A 14,156-nucleotide genomic window follows, 5' to 3' on the forward strand; every position below is an offset into this window, starting at 1 on the left:
CACAGGTCCTGCATTTCCTTGGTCTTAACCATCCAGTAGAAAAGTATGAAGATGAAATATAGGAAGTAAAGCCATGTTGTCATGTTGAGCTGTGGGGGACTCAGGTCAATAATTTCTGACATTGCCAGTTAAACAGAAGACCCAATGATATTATGGGCTACTAGACTCTTTTGGAATGTTTTGCTGAGTTTACACACCTACAATATTCAGTAATGGAACTTAAAAAAATGGTGTATAACAGTAGACTATTCTGAACAAATGAGCTGGACAAATAATGTGATTTCTAAAGTTTGCTCCATGAGATAAAAGAAAAAAGAACTGCTCTTTCAAATTCTCATGTAAAAGAAATATTGTTCTAATGAATTTTGACAAAGGAGAGCTTAACTGTCATTTCATTTGCTGTGATATTACTGAATTTCTCTATGACTTCTTGCATGATTTTGGATATTTTGCATTTTTATTCAGATATGTTTTAACCATATTTTAAACTGTTACTGTATATTTGCAGAATTATTTTCTAAATTATTTGTTGAATATACATTTTTCTTCAGTCAAAAAATAAATAAATAAATAAATAAATAAATAAAATGAATAAAAGATGGAAGGCCCCCTAATAGCCCTTCATGTGCAACCAAAAAAAAAAAAAAAAAAAAAAAAGACAACAAAAAAACCTCCAAAAAACAATAAACCATTTCAGGTGAACAATAGGTTAACTAAAATATCATTAAGGAAATGTGATAATATATAAAACTGAATGATAATGAAATTATTCATTGAAACTAGTGTGACCTGTATGGAAATTCTTTGGCCTTTTCTGTATTTTACACTTAACAAATATGTAAAGTTTTTTTTTTTTTAAATAAAGAATGATCAAAGTAAAAAAAAAAAGATTGCTTCATATAGTTGGGTACTCTCGTGTTTGGTGCATACATATTTTTGAGTGTTACCTCTTCCTCTTGTATTTTTCCCCTACCCAGGATATAGTGGCCTTTTTTATTTCGCTTAATTATTCGTTTGAAGTTGATACTGTCTGAGAATAGGATTGTTACCTCTGCTTTTTTCTGAGGTGCTGGGGCATGTAGTGTTGTTTTCCATTCTTTGACTTTCAGCCTATGAATGTCTTTATGAGTCAAATGTTTTTCTTGTATACAGCATATTGTTGGATTTTGTTTTCTAATCCGATATGCCAGTCTATTTCTCTTAATTGCTGATTTGAGTCAATTTACATTGATGGTTATAATTGAGATGTATTGACTTATGATTGACATGTTATTTACTTGCTATTGTTTACTGCTTTTTTTCCTGTGTTTAATAGTTTGCCCTATTTAGTTGGTTGCTTCTGATCTCATTCATGGAGTTCTGATCATTTTGGTCCCTCTCTAGAGCATCTTTCAGGAGCCTGTGTAGGGTTGGCTTTGTCATAGAAGTATTTTACTTCTCCATCAAACTTGAAAGAGTTTTGCAGGGTACAGTAGTCTGGGCTGGAATTTATTTTCATAGAGGACTTGAAGTACTCTGCTCCATGCTCTTCTTGCCTTCATGGTTTGTGAAGAGAAGTCGGCCGTAATTCTGATGGGTTTCCTTTGAATGTGATCTGCTTCTTTTCTCTAGCGGCTTTCAGTATATTATTCTAGTGCTGGAATTCTGGGATCTTGACTATTATATGTCTCGGTGTGTTTTTAATTGGGTCGAGGTTACTTGGTGTTCTGTATGCTTCAGTTACCTGGATGCCAGATTGTTTCCTCATGTTTGGGAAGTTTTCTGCTATTTAGCCCACATTTTTTTAAAAATGTCATTTGTATTGACTCCTTTTTTCACATTGATACCTATTAGTCTCACATTGTTCATCTTTGCATTGTCTTGCAAATGATGAATTATTTTTTTCCTGCATCCTAGTTGTTTTTAAGAGAACTTTTGTTACCTTTTCACTAGCTACACCAGTGTCTTCAAAATCTGAAAATCTGTCTTCACTTTCACTCAAACAGTTTTGCAAGCTTGTGATTGAGATTTTAAGTTCCTCTATATCTCTTTGACTGTGCATCATGCGATCTATTTCTTTCCTGTATTGCTGATTCAAGGAATCTGTCATTTTCCTAATCTCCTCTATTTTTTATCAATATCTTTTTATAAGCAGTTATTAATTCTTTTACTGCAGAGTTTTTTTCAGGTTGGGTTTCCTCCATATGTTTCTTTAGTGATTCTTTACTTCAGATGCTATGAGTTCCGAGATTTCTTTTTTATTTGAGAAATTAATTCTACTCTTAGTTCCTCTATACCTTTCTGATATTGCTTATTTACTTTCAATGCTATTGATTCATACATTTCAGCTGAGCTAGTGTCCTCTGCACTTTTCTGGGTGCGCATTGTGTTTCCTCCATATGTTTCTGCATTTGATTCCTTACTTCACATGCTATTAATTCAGAGATTTCTTTTTTATTTCTGATCTGATTTCCTCTATACCTTTCTGCAGTTGTTTCTTTATTTCAGAAGCTGTTGATTCATTGATTTCAGCTGTGTGATTCCCAATTTGTTCTGTGCTAGTGTCCTCTGCACTTGTTATAGGTGGGCTTGGGGTCTGAGATTGCATTTTGCTCCTTCTCATTGTCATTTTGTATAGCACTGTCTTATGAACTTTGTTGTAGAGCTTTGGTGAAGTTATAACCTTAGCACCTACTGAAATTCAGGTGCAGATCTACAAAGTTTGGATTTATCCAGCTGTGCCTGGCTTGGGTCTGGCTGCTGTGCTCAGCTCCATCCTGCTGTCTCCCTTGGGAGTGAACCTGTTGTGCCCCTCTCGGAAGAAGTTCTGTTCCTGGACTAGCTGGGTGGTTCTGTCCCCTACTCTCTCTGCAGGGATTACAGTTGCAGAGTTTCACTTCAGGCCTGTATGCGAGGCCTGAGGTGAGTCTGAAGGGGACAAAAGGGAGTAGAGGAGAGGGGAAGCTCTCCCATACACTCACCGGGCCTGTGTTAGGGCTGGATCTGGGGGTCCCAAGAACGGGACAGAAGTTCTCACTCACTTGGCCTGTGGGGGGTGTTGCAGAGTGAAGACACCCATTTAAATGAACTGATTGTGTTTCGGAGCAAGAGCTCTGGGGCTCACTGATCCTGGGACATGGGCAGTGCCCGCCCCTCCCACAGGAGGTTCATGCCCTTTGCACCGCACACCTGCTTTCCTCCGCATCTCCCTCTATGATCAAGGAGCACCATTGTGATTTTAGGTCCAATTTGACTTGCACCATTCTTCTTTCTTTGTCCCATTGTCCCTGTTGGCAGTGCTCGATGGCCGCACTCCTTGGGTGAGGTGGTGCGTGGGCAGAATGCATCCACCTTCCTAGACCCTGTCCCGCCCCTTACTCCCTTCCCTTCATCCTTGGTCCCCTTTCTATCTGAGAAAGATCCGTCTCCCTACCACTATTATTCTTATTTTATTTTGCTCTTTATTCAAACTTTGGCTGTCTCATGTAAGAGAAACCATGTGATAGCTAAACTCATGTGTCTGATTTGCTTAGTCAAGCTTAAGCACCTGTTAGATTTCTTGGCACAGTAAAGAGACGGGAAAGATAAAAGAAGCCTTTACTGCAGGCATGGGGAAGAGCACAGGAAGGGAGAGATGTAGAGCTCCTGAGGTCCTGGCAGGGCAACAGAGGATATACAGGGCCAGGATGGAGGCAAGGCTCAGGGGCAGATTGTGATTAGGCAGGAGGTGAGAACAAGTAAACAGGATATTGTGAAAAGGAGGAAGGAAGTTGCAATTTGACCAGGGACAAGGACGGCGAAGCACAGCACAGGGCCTCCAGTGGCCCAGCCTACATTGGCTCGCCACTCTGGTGACTTAGCAGACTTTTTTATTAAGGTGGAGAAAGCCCATCATTACCATCTTTTGTTCTTAGGGAGTGATGGCTTTCAGGCTGCTTCCTGCTGAGTAGGGATATTGTCATGACAGAGAGCAAGGGAACGATGGGCACTGCCTCTGTGGAGACCAGTGCTGGGGCCTTCTGCCAGCACACTGAGTTCACTGAAAGTGAACGGAGCTGGGGCTATATGGAATTTAGCAAAGTTTGAAAACAGGTTATTATTGTGATTAGGTGACCCAAAAGAGGGGGCAGGAAGGGAGTCCAGGATCCAAACGTGTCTTTACATCATGTCCATAGCAAGGGGGAAGAATATTGATTTTCTAGTTCTTGATGTTCATGCTCTACGGGCTTGGGAAAGCGCGTGCCTGGGAAGTGCCCTGAGTCTAGTTAGTGCTAAGGGAAGGAGCTGAGGCCAAGGCAGGTGCAGCTGCAGGGTACGATTGGTGAGATGGGCCTTCAAGAGCCTATTTGCCTCTGTTGCTCTTTATCTACTGGCTGTGGCAGTTGTGTTTGGTGTTTTTAGAAACAGGGACTTCCTTTGTTGCAGTAAGACTCCTGGGCACCAGTGCTCTTCCTGCCTCAGCCTTCTGGTAGTTGGAAGTAAGGCACTGGCCACTTAGCTCACTTGTGTTCTGTCTTAATCTATGATAAAGAGCAGTCAGTGTAAGTGCATTTGTTGAAATAATTCCTTCCTCTTCCCTAGCAACAAGGACACCTGGTATCTGTATGTTTCCAAGGATTCTTGGTCTCCAGAATTGCTCTGACTCCTCTAGGTGGGTTTCTTTTTTCTTTCTTTCTTTCTTTCTTTCTTTCTTTCTTTCTTTCTTTCTTTCTTTCTTCCTTCCTTCCTTCCTTCCTTCCTTCCTTCCTTCCTTCCTTTTTGTATTTTAGGGGAAGGTCTATGTGGTGTTCAAGGTCTCACTTCTCGATCGGACTTGTAGTGTTCTGCCTGTTTACAGCTTCCCAAGAGCTGGGTTACAGGCACGCTCCACCACGTGCAGTCTCAGTTGCCATCTCAGCACACCCCAGGTGTGGGGCCAGCAGGGCAGGCCCAGGGATTGAATCCCTGGCCCCTGCGCCTGCTTGCAGGTGCTTTAATCTGCTGAGCTATTTGGCTGGCCCTCCAGGTGGGTTTCTGAAAACCCTATTCATCTTTCTCTTAGGATTCTGAATCTTTGTGCCTGTTTTCACTTTGACTTCTAAACAGGTAGCTATCAGGAAGGTTGAGTGATTGCTTGGAAACAGGTAAGGGCAGAAAACTCTTCAGTTAAGCCCAAAGTGGAAGAACCTAACTGCCACAAAGACAGCTGCACGGGTGAGTCCAGATTGGAAATCCAAGGCTGCTTGCAGCTTCAGGTGTCCCTGCATGGTCTGGATTCTTTGAGATGTTCAAAATGAGTGCTGCCAATAGGAGAAGATTTGGCTCTTCTGAGTGGTGCTGTAGGAACTCCACGTGCTTGTAAGTCCTGCAGCTATAAGCTTCGTTGTCTACTTGCCTGGATCGAGGGGCTCCTGGAGAGCTGCTCAGGTCACAGGGGCTCTGTGTGCACTATGGATCCATGGATGTTTAGAGCCTGCGTGCCACTAGGCGAGGTTTGGAGGAGGTGGCAGCTACTGTGGAGGACATTTCTCCTGCCAGCCTCCTGCCAGTGCCCTTCTTCTGTGCCCTGCCTCCCAGCTGGCATCCAGTGGGCAGCTGTGCCATACCATCTCTTCTGCCATGCTGCTGCCGCCTTGGAACCAGCAAACCATGGACTGAAACCTTCACATCCGTGAGCCAGAGTGAACCTCTCCTCTTCTAAATGGTGGGATTTGAGTCAGTTTTTCCAGGAGTGGGAAAGCTGACCATTGCCGCTCCCCATGAATATTTCACTTCCTTTCCCTGGCCAGTCACGGAGAGCAGGTGAGGGTGTCACCACTTCCCAGCCACACTGTGCTCCCAACTGCCCAGACTCTAGTCCTGCTGAGGGTCAGAGAGCAAGCTTTTGCCTGAGACCTCAGGTTTCTGTGTGGACAGCAACTGGAACCGGAGCCAAATCACCTGAGTTTCCAGAGGGTTCCATGTTCAGATTTTGTGCACAACAGGCACAGAAACAAAATCTGTGATTTTAGTCTTAAAATTTTTTGGAAATCTATCATATTCATGAAGAGACTTTATAATAATAGAATATACTGCAGATGTTTACTGTTGCTACCATGCCTGGTGATTGCATTTAGGATTCTGATATCTCATCATTATAATTTTATGTGGTAAATGGATTATTTATGACCCCTATGTCTGTGAATATAGACAGTGAGATCTTGTGTACCCACAGGTAGAAATAGCCAATTTAAACTCAGAACTTGGTTATTCTAATGAAAATCATATTTTTCTCTTTATATTTTAAACTTTACTTGAAAAACTTGGCTTCCAATATCTTTTATCTCCCAGGATCTGGGTACTAAACCAGGTCTTGAGTATGCTCAGCAGGTTCTCTGTCTCTGAGCTCTGTCTAGCCCTACGTTCAGCATCTTGAGAGGAGAAGTCACATTTTATTCTTTGTATACACAATGCTTAACATGTTGTTAGCTTAAGACAATTTCTTCTCAAAATTTGATCTGATATTCACCATTTTACATTTTACTCACTATTTTAGTACTTCTCATAAAAATATTAAAGAACCTTATCCTAGCATTTACCACATGTGGAATCATAGGCAGAGTTGTTATGTGGATTATTTTAAAGTGCTGTAATACACTGATTTCATTTTGTGGCTGAGGAATGTGAGGTGCAGGCAAGAAAGGTAGCTTGGCAAGGTTTTGTGACCTTTGAGAACAAGTTGGCCAGTGAGCCCGCGGGACTGCAGTTTCAATTATTGCAATATGCTAGAGTTTGAACCAATTCACTCTTAAGTTTTTCCTGGGAGAAAAAGACTCCTTGGGGGACGTTCATGTTGGGCCTTGGGGTTCATTTAATCAGTTTGGTCAGCAAGTATATGTGTTGAGCGCAAGCCACACTGCAGCTGGATTTCACAATAAATAAAAATGTCAAAGCCTATACCTTCAAGGGGCTTCAACAGAAGACAGGAAATAAGTACTCACCCATAAATATGCAGCTAGTCAGAATGCTAAGTGCAGCGGAGAAGAGGAACTCAAGGTGCAGAGGAATAGAGCCGCCAGGGGGAGAGAAGCTTCGGTCTTCTGTGTTAGTGAAGGAGACAAACTCGCTAATAAGGTGACGTGGGCAGTGGAAAGCGAGGCCAAGCAGACCCACAGCTTCCTGGGCAAGACATATGTCTCTCAGGGACTCTAGAGCAGTCCTGAGGCCATGCACAAGATGTCTCCTGAGGGAGAGCAATAGCTATTGGGCCAGTGGTGGGTGTGCACGGGCTAGGGAACAGGACAGGGTTTGGCCTGCTCTGAGCAGAGGAAGGGCTTATGGGTGCAGCTAGCTGGGGACTGCGTTGTATTGCAGGAAGAGTCACTGGGGATTCTGTGTGGCTGGAGAGAGGAGGCAACGCAGATGGGGTTCAGGTAGGCTGCAGGGTGGCGGCTGCCAAAGGTATTGGGTGCTGAGTCCACAGGGCTGGGCCAGGTTCGGGGTAATCTCAAGGTAAAGGTGACGGGACTGGTTACTCACCAGAGTTGGAATGCAAAGAATAAATTTAGATTTCTTTTTTCTGATCAAACAAAAGTTGGGGTTATCATCCCCTGCAGAGGAGACTTGGAGCTAAGAAGGCCTGCACGGGGTGGGGGCTGAGGGCGGCACCAGTGTTGGTGCTGGGTGCTGGATACTGGGTGCTGCTCTCACGTAAGGGCTGAAGAAGTTTCAGTGTTAATTTCTCTCTCCATAATCATCATGTATAATTAAACTACTGTGTAAATGACTGCCCTAAACTTCTTTAATTCCTTTAAGTGGCAATTTAAAATACCTGTAGTAAAGCACTCTCGTTCTGAATGTGTGTATTTTGTATCAGTCTTTAATAGTACATATGAGTTCATGCATCCAAGTATTCACCTCTGAAATAAATACCCTGGAAATAAGATGTCTCCCAGACTCAAAACTGTTTATCTGCGTCCTTGTAAGTCAGCTCACCTGTCCCCTCTGGAACAGCGTGTGTGCTTTTGGATATTGCCTCCGCCGCTTCGGATTAAGTCTGTCCGTAATTCACTGCCGCGTTGCTGAGCAGTTTTCCATTTCCTGAGGATTCTGGCGTGTTTGTTCACTCTTTTGTTGGTGGCTGTTGGGCTCATTCTATGGCCGGCTGCGGTGCTGATGAATAAAGCTATTGCACTCCTTGGTCCTGGTCTCTCGAAGGGTGCTTACATTATTCTTATTGGGTATCTGAGGAAAAGTGGGTTCCCTCAAAGACCCCAGGAATGTGACTTACTTTAGCAGGTATTTCCAAGGGGCGGATGTGCACAGCGACCAGCTGACATGATGAGTGACAGCAGTGCTTGAGGGTCACGACTGCATGAGCTTTCGCCAGAGGTCAACATCGTCAAACTTCAGAAATTGTTAGGGTTTCTGCCAGATGTTTGCTTTTACTATTTTTAAGTTTTATTTTTATTCAGCTGATGATAATGTCACTAAACACCTTTCAATATATTCATGAATATTTTTATTATAGGAACTTTTGGAAGATTTGTTTTGGAAGAACTTTTCGTGTGCACTGGCCATACACTCTGGCACGTCTACTTCCTGTGCACATCTCCTGCTCTGTGGCTTGGAGTCTTGCCCTCTAACTGGAGGTCCTCTGATAAGTAACAGCGGCTTTCTACATTTTCATGCTTCAACTCTTCTTGTGGCCCGAGTACTAAACCTGCCCAAGTTCAAGGCATCGGAAATGTTCCATGTTAATTCTAGAAGCTTTATTACTTTTCTCACATTCAAGGTTACTAGTAATCTAGAATTTGTTTTTGTGTGGGATGGGTTCACATTCCAGGATCTTTTTTCTGTTTTTTGTCCTGTGTATTGACCTCAGGACCTTGCCCTTGTTAGGCGAGTGCCTACGCCGCTGAGCTGTCTCGCCGGCTAGTGACCACTCTCCCACCACAGATGAACAGTGCGCACAGCATTTCTGTGAGGGCAGGACAGTTGTTTCTGTTAAGCATCAGAAGCATCTTCACCATAAATCATATCGGTCTATCCGTCTGAGTGTTAATTTCATAGTGTCACTATTTTCTTTAGAGTAATTTACAGTAATTCTTGAGATTTCATAGTTTATATTGTCCAACATTGTCCTTATTACTCAAGAATGTCTTAGCTAGAATCTTCACTGTATTTCCATATAAGGAAATACCAAAACAATCTTAATTTCCTTTGGAAAACAATCCCTACCAGAATTTTGATTGGGTTTAGAAATACATTGAATCTACCATTCAATTTAGGAAAATCTGGTATTTTAATTTAATTTTCCCATCCATCAACAGTCATATCTCATAATTTAGTTAGTTTTTAACAAAACATTATCTCAGTACACTTGTAGAATTTTGTGTGTAATTTCTGTGATACCCTTACTATATTCACTTTTTGGCATGGGATGTTTTCAATGCAATTGTAAATTTTGTTTAAGAAGTTTATTTCCAGCAATTTTCCCAACTGTGTAGCGATTGCCTTTTGCACATTGATTTGTACACAGAGGCTGAATGGTTAATTTTGTGGCCATCCTGTCTTGATCAAGGGATGCTGGAAAACCCTAAAACATGCTGCTGCCAGGGCGAGGCTAGGTGGGGCTGGCCTGGAGGATGTTAGGCTGTGCACCAGGCCTGAGTGGAGGGTGCCCAGGCTTCTTGCAGCTGCAGCCTGTCAGGTTGACCACCGCTGCATCACCCCACGACTCAGCCTCCAGCCTGCAGGGCCCCACCCAGCAACCCTCCCAGCCTGGGGCTTCTGGCTTCTTGGTGAGAGCCAAGGCTTCAGGGCTCCTCCTGCGCATGGCATCAAGGCCTCTTGGCCACTCCTGGTCAACCCTGCCTCACACACTCCCTCTACCATGCATCTGTCTCCGGGGAGGCCCTGCCTGCCACCACTGGAGGCCTTTCTAAACTCCTCTGTCAGTTCTCCTCATCTGCTTCCTTTGAGCTTTGCAGTGCAGTCACATCTCCAGATGTGATAGTTCTCTGTTACTGCTCTGTTGTGGGTTTTCTCTGTGTGGTTGCACTAGACTTCAGTACCACACTGGGTGGAGTCAGTGATGGCTGGTGCCGCTGGTGTCACCATCAAGGACTCCTTTTTAAATGTTCAATTAGTGTTTACTCCATGTTTTTATTAAAGGCTTCCTAACAAGTTATGCCAGGATATTGGGCCATCAGTCAGTTTGTTACATTCATGCGTCTTGTGGATCGGGGACTGAGTATATGCATTAAGCATTTTTTAACTTAATATTCTTTGTAAATTTTGTATCAAACTAAAGTGATTTTTATATTTAGTTTGCTCAGATAGTTTTGTCTTAATAGCTCTTGATTTTGTCAAATCCTTTTTATTGTATCTCTTTAAATGATTACATGAGTTTTTCATTTATTGAGCAACTATAGTAAATTACACTGCTGTTTTGAATGTTGTGCTCTCACTGTATTCTTTAGTTCCTCTTTCGTCCTTTCTCTCCCTTCTCTTCAACCTCTCTCCTCCTCATTTATGAAAGCTTGTTTCTGGTTTTCTTTGTTTTCACGTTTTCTTCTTTCCCTTCATTCCTTCCCCCTCCCCTTCCTAGTTCCTCTTCCCAAGTGAATATGGTCTTCCCACTTCATGTCATACGCTCTGGTCCTTACGTACACTTTTGGCTTCTCACACCAGAGAAACACTGTGATATCTATACATGTATGTTCCACTTATTTCACTTAAAAGTATGGTCTCAAGATGCATCCATTTACCTAGAAATGTCACAAGTTTCTGCTTCTTTATAGATGAGTAGTACTCCATTGTAAAGAACCACATCTTTGTTATTCATTCATTGGTTGATGGACATTTGTGCTATTTTCAAGTTTTAGCTATTAGAAACTGTTCTACTATAAACACAAGTGTGGTATGTTTTTAATTCTTTTGAAAAGACACCAAGAAGAATAGCTGGGTCAAATGTAACCTCTAATACTAGTTTTTTTAAGAATCTCCACATGGATTTCCACAGTGGTTGCACCAATCTACACTCAGTGGAAAAGGGTTCATTTCCCCCATATCCCCTCAAGCATGTGTTATTGGTTGGCTTCTTGATAGTAGCCATTGTTTCTGGAATGGATGGAATCTTAATATTGTTTTAATTCACATCTCTTAAATTACTTCTGCTGTTGGACATTTTTCTATGTAATTTATTTCTACTTCTTGAGTGTCTATTTCAGATGCCCATTATTGGATTGAGTCTTTAAATTTGGGGTCTCTACAATAGCAAAAGCAATCCTGACTAATGAAGGAAAAGCAGGAAGCATCACAATCCCTGACTTGAAATTATACTACAAAGCTACTGTGATAAAATCAGCATGGTACTCACACAAAAACAGACCTGAAGATCAGTGCAACAGATTAGAAGATGTAGACACATCTGCAAGCACACTCAGCCACCTTGTCTTTGACAAGGGGGCCAAACATGTTCATAGGAAGATAGCCTCTTTAATAAATGGTCCTGGAAATACTGACTTTCCACAAGCCGAAGGCTTAAAATAGACCCATGCATATTATCATGCATAAACTGTAGGCAAAATGGATCAAAGATTTAAATATTAAAACTGAAAACATTAAATCTTCTGGAAGAGAAAGATTATAAAATATGAAAAAGTGTTTAACAAAATTGGCCATTCAAGAGATGCAAATTAAAACAACAATGAGATACCATTTTATGCCAGAAAGAGTGGTTGTCACCAAGAAGCCCACTAGGGGCTGGGGAGATAGCTCAGTAGAATAAGTGCCTGGGTTCAATCCCCTGTTCCGCAAAAAAAAAAAAAAAAAAAAAAAAAAAAAAAAAAAAAAAAAGCCCACCAATAATAAATGCTGGAGAGGCTGTGGGGTAAAAGGAACCCTTCTCCACTGTTGGTGGGAGTGCAGGCTGGTACAATCATTATGGAAATCAGTATGGAGATTCCTCAAAAAGTTAGGATTAGAGATCTCATTCAAGGCAGCTATTCCCCTTTAGGGATTTTTCCAAAAGAACTGAAATCATCATATCACAGTGGTATATGTACATCCATGTTTATAGCAACACAATTAGTCATAGCTGAATCTTGGAAACAACCCAAATGCCCATCAACTGAGGAATGGATAAAAAAGTATGGTATTTTTTCACAATGGAGTATTATTCAGATATAAAAAAGATAAATTCGTGGCTTTTGTTGATAAATGTATGTAGAGACTATATTGGTAAGTGAAATAAATAAGATCCACATGTGCAAACACTGTATTATCTCACTAGTGTGAGAACCTGAAAGAGTAATTAAAATCTAAAAGGGAGGTGAAGAGACAGACTATGTAGTTGCTGCTGTGTTGCTGCCCTCAAGCAGCAGTCAACTCCACGTAGAACCAAGGAACAGGAGATTTGGAATCAAATCTCTTCTCTCACCCCTCTCCTGTGAGAGTTTTTTGATCTTCAGCTAGTTTTTGTCACTGTCAGCAACTTTATCTTCAAACATGATGGCTTAGCAATGTTACCAACAAGAGAGATCCTTGCTCCATGAATTTCTGTGTGTTCATTGGGAATCTGAACATTCTTATGGTGAAGAAATCTGATGTGGAGGCTATCTTCTCGAAGTATGGCAAAACTGAGGATTGCTCCGTTCACAAGGGCTTTGCCTTGTCCAGTATGCTAATGAGAGAAATGCCTGGGCTGCTGCAGCTGGAGAGGATGGCAGAATGATTGCTGGCCAGGTGCTAAGTATTAATCTGGCTGCAGAGCCAGAAGTGAACAGAGGAAAAGCCGGTGTGAAACAATCTGCAGCGGAGACGTCCGGGTCAGCACCAGAACACCCTGCTCCATCCCCTCTGCTCAGCTCCTCTTTTGACTTGGACTATGACTTACAAAGTGATTATTATGACAGGATGTACAGTTACCCAGCATGTGTTGCTCCTCCTCCTCCTATTGCTTGGGTTGTGGTGCCCTCAAAACACCAGCATGTATATCAGGAAACACCTCCAAAGGAGGCAAAAGTAGCTTCAATTCTACGAGTGGCCATGGGGATCTTCGTCCAAGTCTGGAAAGTTGAAAGGTGATGACCTTCAGGCTATTAAGAAGGAGCTGACCCAGATAAAACAAAAAGTGGATTCTTTACTGGAAATCCTGGAGAAAACTGAAAAGGAACAGAGCAAACAAGCAGTGGAAATGAAGAATGATAAGACTGAAGAGGAGCAGACCACCTCCCAGAAGAAAGATGAGACTAATGTGAAGATGGAGTCTGAGGGTGCTGCGGATGACTCTGCTGAGGAGGGGGAGCTCCTGGATGATGATGAGAATGAAGATCAGGCAGAGGACCCGCTGGAGTTGATCAAGGATGATGGAAAAGAGGCTGAGGAAGGAGAGGATGACAGAGACAGCGCCAATGGCGAGGATGACTCTTAAGCACATAGTTTAGTTTAGAAGTCTTGTCCCATTATTTCTTTATCTAGGCACTTGTCTAAGATCAAAATTTCAGCCATTCCTCTCCCCTAGTATCTTCAGCACATGCTCACTATTTTCTCTGTGTCTTACCATGTTCATAATTGCCCTGCGCCTGGTACCATTTTCACTTCCTTTGATGCTCCTAGTAGTTTCGTTGTCTTCTGTAATTTTTGCTTTTTAGTTTTGATACCTCTTTATGAAAACAATAAAAAGGTTGTATGGTTTTTATCAGCTGTCTCCACAGTAATCTCTCATGATGCAGGTAGTATAGTTATTTCCATTTATACATGATTTCAGTAGTCGCTTCCCTAACAGCAAAGGCAGTGTCATTCAGTGTAGCATCTGAAAGCAGCTTTGTCTGGCTTAAGAGTTACGTGTATCACCCCACATCAAGTACTTCATGGGGCTGTTAAACACAAATGTAACACTGTATTTTTGTGAATGAGAGTGTCAAATACATCCTCTAGAAAACTAGTGTAATAGTCTTTGTTTTCTAAAGTTGATACTGTGGGTTATTTTTTATGAACGCCTGATATTTGAGATCTTTTTTCTCAAAATAATTTCTTATTAAAAAAAATCTAAAAGATACAACAGATACTGTGAAAGGGAAAGAAATTGTTCAGTGAGAAGAAAAAACTGTGATGTGAAAAAGGACAAACGAAAAAAAGGGAAAATATATTCAGGTATATATGCAGAGCATTTTGGATAATTCTATTGTTGCTTTCTGCCGGTCTTTTGAAAG

The 14,156-nt window shown here is 41.9% G+C and overlaps 1 pseudogene; it reads left to right on the top strand.

The window, feature by feature from the left end:
- LOC101563770 overlaps nucleotides 1-13,425 on the top strand; it is a 44,625-nt pseudogene extending 31,200 nt beyond the window's left edge.
- The last annotated feature ends 731 nt before the right edge of the window (nucleotides 13,426-14,156 follow it).

The sequence above is a fragment of the Octodon degus genome, unplaced genomic scaffold (assembly GCF_000260255.1).
Source record: "Octodon degus isolate 3935 unplaced genomic scaffold, OctDeg1.0 scaffold00034, whole genome shotgun sequence".
Taxonomy (NCBI): Eukaryota; Metazoa; Chordata; class Mammalia; order Rodentia; family Octodontidae; genus Octodon; species Octodon degus.